This window comes from Natrix helvetica, assembly GCF_964273705.1.
Source record: "Natrix helvetica genome assembly, chromosome: W".
NCBI classification, from domain to species: Eukaryota; Metazoa; Chordata; class Lepidosauria; order Squamata; family Natricidae; genus Natrix; species Natrix helvetica.
In genome coordinates this window covers 49651423-49665246 of record NC_138555.1, presented here as the reverse complement: position 1 = coordinate 49665246, position 13824 = coordinate 49651423, and the positions used below count along the sequence as shown (strand labels likewise).

At 45.0% G+C, this 13824-nt stretch overlaps 1 long non-coding RNA gene across 1 annotated transcript in view; it reads right to left on the bottom strand.

The window, feature by feature from the left end:
• LOC309400336 overlaps nucleotides 1–13824 on the bottom strand; it is a 67311-nt gene that overhangs the window by 53150 nt on the left and 337 nt on the right. The gene's annotated exons all lie outside the window — the stretch shown is intronic.

Sequence of the window (13824 nt, the reverse complement as noted above, 5' to 3'; positions counted from 1 at the left end):
GGCAAAAAAATGTTTTGCCGCGGCAACTGCTTCTACCTTCACCGAACAGTCCGTGCTCTCCCCCTACGGACTGATGCCGCAGGAGGGCAGGAAAGACTCCCCTGCCCAATGGACCCCCTCAAGGGACACAGCCCCTTGGAATCCTGCACTTTCATCCCTCATGACAAAATAACCAGGTGCATCTGATTCCAGTGACCTGCCTTATTAATCTGGTTTGCAGCTCACAGAAACACCCTGTGCACCCTGGGGCTCAGACCCTAGTGGCAGATTTGGTTTTGCTTCCCACCCCCACCCCTCTGTGAGCCAAGGAGACCCTCCCTGGAGACCCTCAACCCAGGCGGCAGCCGACATTCACCCCTTCTCCGAGATTTGGAGGGATCTTCCCCTCTATTTCAAGGCCCTGTTTGAATGAGCGTAGCAAATTAAGATGCCAACCAGAGAAAAATATTCTGTCCCTTCGAATGCGATAGACATAGGCTCTTCTAGCAAGGGACCAAAGAAAAAATACCACTTTCCTCCTTGGTGGTCAGAGGAAGGAAGGAGAAGGGGAGCGCCCCTCTGGGCGTCTTCTCTCATTAACCCCCTGCTGTCATTTCTTCAGCCCTTTATTTATTTATTCATTTATTTATTTATTATTTATTTTATTAAATTTGTTAGCCGCTCCCTCTCCACAAAGGGACTCGGGGCGGCGTACAATAAATAAAACACATATTATAAAATTACACATTGTACGGAGGAGGTATAAAACACAATACAATATTATAATAACATAGAAATATTAAAATAAGTTAAATTAAAACCCCAATGGAAATTACGAGTTTAAAAATTGCCAGGAGGAATAAAATGGAGCTATGGTTGAGCCAGGCCTGCTAGTTGAAAAAGGTGGGTCTTGAGTTTTGAACGGAAGTAGCGGAGGTCGGTGGTAATCCTAATATCCGGGGGGAGGTCATTCCAGAGGGCTGGGCCCATCACAGAGAAGGCCCTACTCCTGGGCGCCGCCCTCTGGCACTGCTTAGTGGACGGCACCCGGAGAAGTCCCTCTCTGTGAGAGCGAATTGGTCGTAGGGATGTATGGGGCAGGATGCGATCCCGCATGTAGCTAGGTCCTGTGCCATGGAGCGCTTTGAAGATGGTAATCAATACCTTGAAACGCACCCGATAGACCACAGGAAGCCAGTGCAGCTCGCGCAGGAGAGGTGTTATATGGGAGTATCTCGTACTCCCCACAATCACCCGCGCGGCCGCGTTCTGGACCAGCTGCAGTCTTCAAGTGCATCTCAAGGGAAGCCCCATGTAGAGAGCATTACAGTAGTCTAGGCAAGACGTCACCAGCGCGTGAGTGACTGTGTGAAGGGCATCCCGGTCCAATAGGGGGCGCAATTGGTGCACCAGGCGAACCTGGTGGAACGCCCCCTCACCACGGCTGCCACATGGTCATCCATGGACAGCCGGGCATCCAGGAGGACGCCCAAATTGCGCGCCCGTTCCATGGGGGCCAGTTGCTCGCCCCCAATGGCCAGTGTTGGAATTAGCTGGTTGAACCGGGGGGCCGGAAGCCACAGCCACTCCGTCTTGGAGGGGTTGAGTTTGAGTCGGTTGTCACCCATCCAGACCCGTACGGCTTCCAAACACCGGGACATCATTTCAACGGCCTCGTTGGGGTGGTTCGGGGTGGAGATGTACAGCTGTGTATCATCAGCGTACAGATGATATCCCACCCCAAAACCACGGATGATCTCACCCAGCGGTTTCATATATGTGTTGAACAGGAGAGGCGAGAGGACTGACCCCTGCGGCACCCCACAAGTGAGAGGCCTCAGGGACGACCTCTGCTCCCCTGCCAACACACGCTGCGTCCGGTCGGAGAGGTAGGAGCAGAACCACCGTAGAACGGTGCCCCTTACCCCCAGCCCCTCCAGCCGGTGCAGGAGGATACCATGGTCGATGGTATCAAAGGCCGCTGAGAGATCTAATAGGACCAGGATAGAGGAACAACCCCTATCCCTGGCCCTCCAGAGATCATCTACCAACGCGACCAAGGCCGTCTCTGTGCTGTGCCCGGGTCGGAAGCCGGACTGGCGCGGGTCTAGATAATCATTCTCCTCCAGGTGACGTGGGAACTGTTGGGCCACCACACTCTCTACAACCTTCGCTAAAAAAGGAAGGTTGGAGACAGGACGGTAATTGGCTAGCTCCGTTGGGTCCAGGGAAGGCTTCTTGAGTAAGGGTCTCACAACCGCCTCTTTCAAGGCGGCCGGTAAGAACCCCTCGCCCAATGAAGCATTCACTAGCACCAAGAGCCAGTCTCGTGTAACCTCCCAGGATGCCAGTACAAGCCAGGAGGGACATGGGTCCAATGAACATGTGGTGGCTCGTAGTCGCCCGCGTAACCTGTCCAAATCCTCGATGGCAACCGAGTCAAACTCCTCCCAGAATGGTCTCTCAAGACTCGCCTGGGGCATCCCTCCTAGCCCACTGAGTGGGACCCATTCCCTCCGGATTTGAGCGATTTTATCCTGCAGATATTTCCCAAATTCCTCTGCCCTGCCCTGTAAAGGGGCTTCCGCGGTCTCTGCGAAAGAAGAGAGCGGGTCACCCGAAACAGGGCGGCAGGGCGGTTATCTGCGGATGCAATAAGGGCGGAACAATGTCGACGTTTGGCCGCTCTTATTGCCACAAGGTATGTCCTTAAGTAGGTTCGTACCTGTGTTCGGTCAAGTTCAGAACGGGAGGATCTCCATCGGCTCTCTAGGCGTCTCTTGTGGTGTTTCATCACCCTTAGCTCCTCGGTGAACCAAGGGGCCAGGGTGGTTCGTTGCCGCAGGAGAGGCCGCAAAGGCGCCACCCGGTCTAAGGCCTCGGCAGCCGCATTATTCCAGGCGGCTACTAGGTCCTCTATCCGGGGGCGGGTCAGGTCTACAGGAGGTGGCCCAAGCTCCGTCTGGAACCTTTCCGGTTCCATCAGGCGCCTGGGGCGGAACCATCTAGGACATTCCGGTTCTGCCTCCCCGCGGCGGGGGGTAGCACCAGGGAAGTCAAGTCGGAGAAGTGAGTGGTCTGACCATGACAGGGGAGTAATAGCTATGTCCCCTATTCCCAGATCACTCGTCCACTGGTCAGAGACAAAAACAAGATCCAGTGTGTGGCCTCCCTCGTGTGTGGGACCCTGAATTAACTGAGTCAGGTCCATGGCTGTCATGGAAGCCATGAACTCCTGAACCACCTCAGATGCTTCTCCCACCGATGGCAAGTTGAAGTCCCCCATGACCAAAAGTTTGGGGGTCTCAACTGCCATCGTTGCGATCAGCTCGAGGAGCTCAGGCAGGGCTGCTGATGTATAGCGAGGAGCCAGGTATACAATCAGCAGGCCCAACTGTCTCCCTGGGCCCCATCTCACGACAAGGGATTCACACCCGGATGTCTGTGGCACAGTGAACTCTCTCGGCTCCAGGTCTTCCCAGATAATTACCGCTACCCCACCGCCCCTACCCTGGGCCCGTGGCTGGTGGAATGCTCGATAACCTGGTGGGCACATGTCCACGAGGGGTACACCTCCCTCGTGGCCCAACCAGGTCTCTGTTATTCCTGCGAGGTCCGGCTCCCCCTCCAAAATCAGGTCATTAATGAGGGGGGCCTTGTTAACAGCGGACCTCGCATTGCATAACATCAGCCTAAGGCCCTGGCTCTGTAGCCCTTGTGACCAGGCAATGCAGGGTAGGAGTGGGAGGAAAAGCAGCAGGAGGCAGGTGGGTGAAAGAGAGAGAGGGAGGGAGAGAGAGAGAGAGAGAGAAGAAAAACTATATAAAAATAGTTTCTTTTCGATCTCAGTTTGTGCGAAGATCGCTGTGAAGCTGATTCACATCATTGGGAAGAAAGAGCTGCCTGGGAAGAGACACCCAAGAGGCATCTCTTCCTAGGCAGCTACATCCAACATAAGAACCCAGAGCTGGTGGTGGGAGAAGGGTAGGCAGCAGTGGTGGTTTTCTTGTGTGCGCGCAGAGCAACTCACACCCACCCACCCACTGGAACACACGAACAATAAAACACCACCCGGACACAGTCGCTCCCTGTCTCTCCCCCCGACCCCCCTCAGTTCTGTCTGCTCCTGCTGCTGCTGCTGTGCCCTGAGCGCAGAGACACTGGTTGTTCCATGGGAGCTTCCTCCAGCACTGGGAAAGGGAAACAAAGTGAGCGCTGGGAGGAAAGAGGTGCGAAAGAATACAAAATAATCTCTCCAAGTCAGACAAAGCCAACAGCTCGCTCGCTCTTTCTCTGACAGGAAAACCCAGCTACTGTAATATGTGTTATATTTCCTTTTCCTTTTGTCTTTCTTTCTTTTTGTATTCAATTGTATATGTACTGTTTGTATTATTTGTGTTTTAAAAAAATTAAAAAATAATTTAAAAAAAGAAAATAAAAATTCATAAATCCTGGTCCAGAATAGATATGGTATGGATGACATGTGAAAGCAAGTGTGCAAGAGATAGAAATAGACACTAATGTATAGGCAGATCACAATTCAATGAAACTTCTATGGAAAGGACAAAAAAGAAAATGGTAGATGGACGTTAAGTCAAGCAATACTTCAAGAAAAAGAATTTATACAAAAGATGGAAAAATAACGGGACTTTTTCTTTAAAGAGAACAGGAAGGAAGAGACCTCCCTGCAAATTGTATGGGATACTGTTAAAGCATATATCCAGGGATTAGCTATATCATACATGGGAAAGAAAAATAATAAGAATAAACAAAACAAGAAAATATTAGAGGACCACCACAAAAGACTGGAGAACCACAAAACGTGGAATTGAAAAATCAAATAGACTTAATAAAACATAAAATGAATTTATTGGAAAAAGAAGAATTGGCACAAAAAATTAGAAGTGCAAAACAAAACTTTTTTGAAAATGCGAATAAGCCTGGAAGATGGTTGGCATACAAATTGAAAAAAAGAAGAGGGGAAAAATTGATACATTGACTAATCGATGAGAAAGGGATTCTTCATTATCAGTAGGAGGAGAAAAAACTATCATAAAAGAGTACTATGAGAAATTGTATAAAGAGGAAATCATGGAAAATAAAATAGAACAATATTTGGAGCAATCTGACCTCCGTAAGGTACCTGATACAGTTAAGGATACGTTGAATGAACGGATAACCATGAAGGAACTGACAGAAGCAATTAAGAGACAAAAAATAATAAAACACCAGGGCCCAATGGGCTACTGGCAGAATTTTATAAACAACTAGAAGAGGTATTAAGTCCAGTGATGTTGATCTCTCCAGTGAGAGATTAAAAAAATATTTGAATGAATTTATACATCTGATGTTGTGCAACGCAAGGTCCGTTGACCTTCCTGGCCGGTATTTTAAAATTTTAAATTCTGGGGTATTTTAATTGGTTTTAATTGGTTTTAATTATCAGTTAGTTCATGGCTATTGTACAGACTGTGTGCTTAATTTGTTTTGTCTGGGGTTTTGTATTTTTGTTGTCTATTGTATATTTTATTTTTGTCTGTACACCGCCCCGAGTCCCTTCGGGGAGAGGGGGCGGTTTATAAATTTAATAAACTGAAACTGAAACAGATCAGAATGGATTTTTGCCAGAGACAGATCAAAAATAACATGAGAATGATCCTAAATACATTGGAGTATTACAAAATACACCCCGGAAAACAAATGGTGCTGATGTTTTTAGATGCACAGAAAGCATTTGATAATGTTAATTGGCAATTCATGTTATTACAACTAAAATATATGGACTTGGGGGAGAGATTTTTCAATATCATTAAAGCAATATACTGTAAACCAGTGATGGCGAACCTATGGCACGAGTGCCACAAGTGGCACGCGGAGCCATTTGTCAGGGCACGCGAGGTGCTGCCCTGTCAGCTGGCCAGTGCGTATGCGCGCGCTGGCCAGCTGAGTTCACTTTTTTAAAAGCTATTTTTCGCCTTCCCCAGGCTCCAGAGACTTTATAGGAACCTGGGGAGGGCGAAAAGAGCCCCCCCCGCCCCCCCGAGGCTTCAAGGACCATCCGGAGGCTTCCCTGATGCCTTCGGAGTGCTTAAAACCACCCTCCGAGCAAACCGGAAGTGGTGCTCGGAGGGTGGTTTTAAGCGTTCTGAAGGCTTCAGGGAAACCTCCGGACGGTCCCTGAAGCCTCCGGAGGGCCTCCGGGGGGGGGGGGGGGCGGGGAGGCTCTTTTCGCCCTCCCCAGGCTCCTATAAAGCCTCTGGAGCCTGGGGAGGGTGGAAAAAGCATGTAAAAATGGGGGACGTCGTGCGTTGTGCGCGCATGCGCACTGGGGGACATCGTGCGTTACATTATGGGTGCGGCACGCCCGCACACGACCCCCCTGCGCTCCCCCCACTTGTGGCACGCGAGCCAAAAAAGGTTCGCCATCGCTGCTGTAAACAATCAGCCAAGGTGATAGTAAATGGAGATATGACAGAGAACTTTGATATCAAGAAAGACACTAGACAGGGATGACCACTGTCCCCACTGTTATTTATATTGACTTCGGAAATGTTAACAAGGAACAATCAGAAAAATGAAGAAATAAAAGGAATGGAAATTAAAAAAGAGAAATACAAACTAGAGGCATTTGCAGATGACTTGGTCTTTATACTAGAAGACCCTTTAGAAACTGGACCAAAGCTAATTAGAAAAATAGAAGAATATGGGGAAGTAGCAAGACTGAAAATAAATAGGGATAAGACAAAGATTTTAGTTAAGAATCTTACAGATACACAAAAAAGAGTGTTGACGGAAAGAATTAATATACAGACAGTTTAAAAAGTGAAGTACTTAGGAATACAACTAACAGCAAAATGTGCAACAATTAAAGAGGATAATTATATGAAACTGATGAGGCAAATTAAACTAGACCTGGAGAAATGGAAAGACCTGCAACTGTCATTATCAGCTACTATAAAAATGAACATCTTGCCGAGACTACTATATTTATTTCAAGCAATGCCAATAAAACTGGAGAAAAAATATTTTGAAGAACTAAATAAAATAATTGTCAGGCCTGCAGCCAGGTTCTTTTTGGGATCTTTGGCCTGCCACACTTCTTTTTTTATTATTATTATTGTTTTAATTAAACAGAAAACACACACAAAAACACTCTTCATTACATCTTCCAGAAAGCATGTCGATTGGTTACAATTAAATTTTGTGCGTTACTATAATCATTCTTTATATTTCATTCAAATTGAATTGTACATTTTAAATCAAAAATCTTTATACCATCAATATACCAACATTCTCATTTAACTATATTTGTTTGAAAGTACTTTTGTCTAGAATCATTTATATTTATATTATAATAAATGTCATGATGGGTTATCTGTTAACGAATAAACATTTTAAAAACGAAAACATTCTATAAGCAGCTACAACGTTCTACTTATTTATCACCTAGAATTAACTAATTTTTTATTTTTATTTTTATTATTTTCCCCCCATTCGATTATGTTTTATTTGGGTTTCACCATTCTTAACTTTCTTATTTTACCCATAACTATTATTTTTAAGTTTTGTTACATTCCTTCATTGATTCTTATTTCTTTCCTCCATCTACCTATACCAGTGGTGGGCAACCCACGGCTCGGGAGCCACATGCGGCTCTTCACACCCTTTAATGCAGCTCTTCTGTGTGCCGGGTGCCCGCTCCCCTCCCTCCTCTCGGGCTTCGGAGGGAAGCTTCTGCAAAAGCCCGGGCGAGTGACAACCAATTTTGGTCCTATGACTGCAGAATGCTGCAAAATACCATAAATGCAGGCCAGTTGTTGAGTGTTTCAAATGTGATTGGAACACTCAACAAGGTGACCACAGTGTGTGTGTGTGTGTGTGTGTGAGAGAGTGAGAAAGACAGACAGAGAGAGGAACAGAGAGAGGGAGTGAGGGAGGGAATCAGAGAGAGACTGACAGACAGACAGACACACACACACAGAGACAGAGAGAGGCAGAGAGGGGGAGGGAGGGAGAGAAAGATAGACAGACAGAGAGACACACACAGAGTGAGTGATTAAGTGAATGAGTGAGAGACAGACACACCCACATACACAGAGTGACAGAGAGAGAGGAAGGGAGGGGAGAGAGACAGAGGGAGAGACAGAGACAGACACACACACACACACACACAGAGTGAGTGAGAGACAGACAGACACACACACACACACACACACAGAGTGACAGAGATGGGGGAGGGAGGGAGAGAGAGACAAAGAGCCAGAGAGAGAGAGAGAGAGAAAGAAAAAGAAAAAAAGAAAGAAAGTGGGAGAGAGAGATGAAATTAAAAACAACAACATACAAACCTGACTTACTCAAACTATCCAAGGAAATGCAAGGCCAATGTTCACATTAGTGGTTGTGACTTTGTCAGTCAATGTCAGGATGTAATTTTCTCTACATTGTAAGGCAAATTTTACGGAATTTAACGTTATCGATAAATAATATCGTTCTAAAGTTTTTGTTTTATTAGTTGTGTTATTTGTATCCTCCCGACCTATGTGGATACTTGCATGCAGAATATTCTCAATAAAAACTTATTGAAACTAAAAACAGTGTACCATCCTATGTATTTTCGGTTTTAAAAATGTGGCTCTCAAAGTAAATTTCAATCGTGGTTTTGGCGAGATTTGGCTCAGTTGTAAAAAAAGGTTGCCCACTTATCCCATATCTGGTAGAATTCTGATTCTTCTTTTCCCTGAATTTCTTTAGTTAGTTTGTCCATTTCAGCACAGTCCATAACCTTTCTTATTATTTCATCTTCACTTGGAGTTAGTTTGTTTTTCCATTTCTGGGCATAGGCAATCCTTGCCGCCGTTATTATATGTAGTATTAAATACTGGATTTCTTTTTTGTATTTCGCAGACATTATTCCTAATAAGATGATTTCTGGTTTCCATTCTATTTTAACTCCCCTTATTGCCTCCAGCCAATTTTTGATCTTTTTCCAAAACTTTTTAGCCTCCTCACAGGTCCACCATAAATGGTAATACGTTCCGTGTATCGATTCGCATTTCCAACATTTTGGGGAGGTATTTGATGATATTTTAGCTAACCTTGTTGGTGCCAGGTGCCATCTATAAAACATTTTATACTGGTTTTCCTTGTATGCAACTGAGAGTGTCATTTTTAAGTTTGTTCCCCAAAATTTTTCCCATTTGTCTAATTCAATATTATATCCAAATATTTTGAAGAACTAAATAAAATAATTGTCAGGCCTGCAGCCAGGTTCTTTTTGGGATCTTTGGCCTGCCACACTTCTATTTACTATGTTGTTTCTATAGTGGGGAAATGGGAGGGGGGTAGTAAGGAGTAGGATGTGATGTAACCAAAATAAAATTCCTTTTAGATTGCCAAGGTCATCCTATGTCTAGGTACCTCTGCACCTGACGGGAACTGGATGGGTCGAACTGCCAGCATGGCAGTGGAAGATATGGACCATGTGATGGACTTGTGGGTGTGGGGGAAAGATCTTGAACTTTCAACTGGGTGGGGAAAACCAGGAAGCTTTCAGATTCGGGTTTTCCCAGATGTGCCAACATGACTCTCTTAATAAATTGGAACATTGAGCAATATTTTGCCTTGGACTCTGATTTAATTTTGGATGTTATTTGGAACCCTGACATTAATATCAGGATATACTTGGCTAGGGAAAAAAGCAAGACTAAGCTTGAAAATGGTGCAGGATACAAAAAAAAAGAGGGGGCTTTGGACTTCCAGATTGGGAATTGCATTACCAGGCCTCGGTACTCACATGAATGAAAGAATGGATCAGTCTGAGACACACAAGACTGCTAACATTAGAAGGTCATGACCTTCAACTAGGTTGGTATGCCTTTTTATGGCATGGGAAGAACAAGATACATAGTTACTGTATTTTTCAGAGTATAAGACACACCTTTTTTCCTCAAAAGAGGCTGAAAATCTGGGTGCGTTTTATACATCGAATACAGCATTTTGCCTCCTGAAGCCCCACCCCCTTCACCAAAATGGCCGTGCATACCCTTATGGAGGCTTTCAGAGAGCTCCTGGGGGCTGGGGAGGGCAGAAATGAGCAAAAAAAGGGTGGTTCCCCCCCCCCCAGCTCCCAGCAGCACTCTATAAGGCTCCATAAGGCTATGCATGCATTTTTTTTGACAAAAAACGGGCCATTTTTTGCTCGTTTTTGCCCCCCCCCCGGAGCACTCTGCAAGCCCCCAAGGCTATTCATGCCTTTAAAAAAAAACGGGCCCGTTTTCATGAAAAACGGGCTGTTTGGGGGAGGTTTGCAGTATGCAAAAACTTTTTTTTTCCTTTTGGAAAGCTCTTTAACTGATTGATGAATTAGATTGATCAAGTGCTGTGCCACCAGAAATAAAGTCTTAGGTGCTGCAGATTGTCAGCTATTTCCTTCTCCAGCACATGGATAAATTACAGCTGGAAACATCTACCTACCTACCTCTCTCTCTCTCCCTACCGATGTACCGTATTTCTCTCTCTCTCTCTTTCCCTCTACCTACCAACCTACCTCTCTCTCTTTTCCTACCTACTGTATTTATCTATCTATCTCTATTTCTCTCTCTCCCTTCCTACCTACTGTATTTCTATTTCCCTCTCTATCCCTCTACCTACCAACCTACCTATTTTCTCTCTCTCTCTCTCCCTATCTACTGTATTTCTCTCTCTTTCTCTCCCTCTCTATCCCTCTATTTACCTACCTACTTTTTTAAAAAAATGCCTCTTCAAAACCTTGGTGCCTCTTATACTCCGGTGCGTCTTATACTCCGAAAAATACGGTGCTTCCAGAGACATTATGTTAGGAATGCATTGTTATTAGTCTGGTTTAAAATAAAAGAACAACACTATTTGAAAATGCCAATCTGGCTTTCCACTATGGAGGCATTGGTACATCCTATTGTTATTAACATGGCAAAAATTGTAAGAAGAAAGATATTTTGAATGACAAAGGGGAATTAAAATCCAAACAGGAACTCAGTAGCCAAGGGATAGACATTGCATGGTGGCCACATATGCAGATACAATCACGTTATGAGAAAGACGCCTGCGCATGCGAGGACCAGGGGGGTACATGCACATGCGCGGGGGGCAGGGGGAGCGCGGGGATGTGTGGCAGTCCCCCCCGTGCCCCATTTTTTGTTTCAGGCTTGAGGAAGACCTGCTAGGCCCAAAGTGGGAGTCACACAGGGGGGTGTCGTGTGCATGTGCGGGGGGTTGTGTGCGCATGGGCAGGGGGAGGGGCACATTGCATTGTGGGTTTGGGCACGCAGACATGATTTTGGCACACGAGGACAAAAAGGTTAGCCATCACTGGTTTAGAGTTATTACTCAGATTGACAGCTACCTCTGTGAATTTACTACGCCATAATCACAAGGATATTGCACCTATTAATTTCCCTCTTTGGAAGTGTACAAATGAGCAGTTTACGCTTGATAGAGAAGGGCCAGTATTTTTTGAATTTGAGATTTTAACACTGGGGCACTGTAGTCCTATCCTTGGTAGTTTGAATGAAACCAGATTCAGAGTATTTTGGGCATTTTTGTGACTCAACCCTCTCTCTGCTAAACACTAACTTAACATCCACAGCCTTCTCTACTCTTGACATTTCTAAACCCATCAAGACTATATCCCATGGCAGCCCACCCTGCAAACAAATCAATCACTACAGAGCAGCACGAATGTACACATCGCAGAGACATTTCCAGGGAACTCTACAACTGTACTGTAAAACCAAGCTGATGATACTGTCTGCGTTGCGAAGGCGCTATGCTGAGAACTACAAATCCAGCATGGATTGTGACCTTTACAGCCAATCACAATCAATGATTATTCTTTTTTTTTTAAAAAACCCTTTTTTCCTGTTTCAGTTGACATCGCAATGAGATCGGAAACGAGGAGCGGGTTTCAATGCTCCCATGCCAAGTTCTCCTTGTTGGTGGGCTCCGAAACCCCTGTAGGGGCAGCTGCAACTCTCCTGCTGGACCCCGGTTTTTTTCCCTCTCAGCCACAACGAGAAGAGGCAGCCTAAAGATGGCTGCCATGAAGCTGGGGCAGCCAAGGAACACCTAAGACTGGTGCCGGTGTGGAGTTACTGAACAGTTTCTGGAACTGGGTGAGAGGATTCTTTCTTATTTAAAACCTAACCCCAAAAAAAAAAAAAAAAAAAATCCAGGAAAAGAGAGGCTCACAAGTATTTGCTAAAGCAGCTAATAAGCACTTTGAGAAAAACTTCAGAATTGAAAGAAAAGAATTAAGGGGAGAAAAGCAAAAAAAAAAAAATCCAGGAAAAGAGAGGCTCACAAGTATTTGCTAAAGCAGCTAATAAGCACTTTGAGAAAAACTTCAGAATTGAAAGAAAAGAATTAAGGGGAGAAAAGCAAAAAAAACCCAACCTGTTAAAAATACAGAAAATTGGACTTTCAAACTGAGCAGGCGTTGTTCTGGAAAGGCATTTTTAAAATACTGGAACTTATTTACCTAAAAAACTAACTTTGTTTCTATATTTTGACTTATTTGACTAAAACTGTTTAACATTGCAATCTAAACTGAGAGTGCCATCTGCTGACGAAAGGAAAGTATAACATATTCTTAAATCCTGGAAAATTCTGACAAACGTATGTTTTATGCACCTACTATTGGACTATTGGAGATTTAAATATAAGAATAAGGAAGATTTCTTCATTAGAGACCCCTGAATGCTACGATACAAGATTGAATGCAAAAAGGGGATTTAAGGAGGTTCTGGAAGGAACTGATTGATTAACTATGGAATCCAAAAATTGTGAACATTGAATTTTGGGGGGGGGGGTGACTTTAGGCTTGAATATATGGTTTTTGGATTACTGGACAAGATCGAGACTTATTAAAACAAGATGAAATGCTCCATCAGGAGGGAATGAGTGGAGTTTGGGAAGAAATGGTGTTGATGTTTCAAAGCATCAAGGACATTCTGATAAGAAACCACAAGATCATCTTGACATTTCTAAACCCATCAAGACTATATCCCATGGCAGTCCACCCTGCGAACTCAACCATCACAGATCAGCACGAATTTACACATCGCATTAACATTTCCAGCGACCTCTACAACTGAGCTGTAAAGCCAAGCTGATGACACCTGGTCTGCGTTGCGAAGGCGCTATGCTGAGAACTACAAATCCCGGCATGGATTGTGCACCTTTCCAGCCAATCACAATAATTTTTTTAAAAAAACCCTAAACGCATCTTTGGTCAAAAAGGGAGAACCAACTCCGGCGGCACCTCTTTCCTACGCTTTAAGGAACAGGTGGAGTTGGTTCGCACCTTCTTTCGGTTTCCCAGAGGCCTACCAATCAGCAACAGATGCGCTTGGGCGATAGTGGCGAGCTGGGATCCAAGTCCTTCGGCGTCGCCGCACTCTTAATCCCGCCTCCGCTTTCCTTTTTGCTATGGGGAGCGCGCGGCCGAAAGAGAAGGGGAAAGAGAAACCAGCCCCACCACAGCAATTCGCCTGACTTGTTTCCCCTTGGTGCCTGCTTGGGCGAACCCTTCCTTTCAGGGTCGCTTCTTTTAGCCTTTGAGGCCGCAGACCCTCACTACAACCTGACCCACTTTTTTTTTTTTTAATTGAAAAAGTTTTATACAAACAAATGTTCCCCCTTTTAACCCCCCCACCATACAATGTAAATCTCATACAGATGCTATGCCCCCTCCCCTCCCCCCAACCCCCCCAAAATTTTTCTCATTCAAATATTATACTAAATACTTTACCCCCTCCCCTCCCCCATCTTAAAATAGATTACTCATTCACATATTATACCCCCTCACCT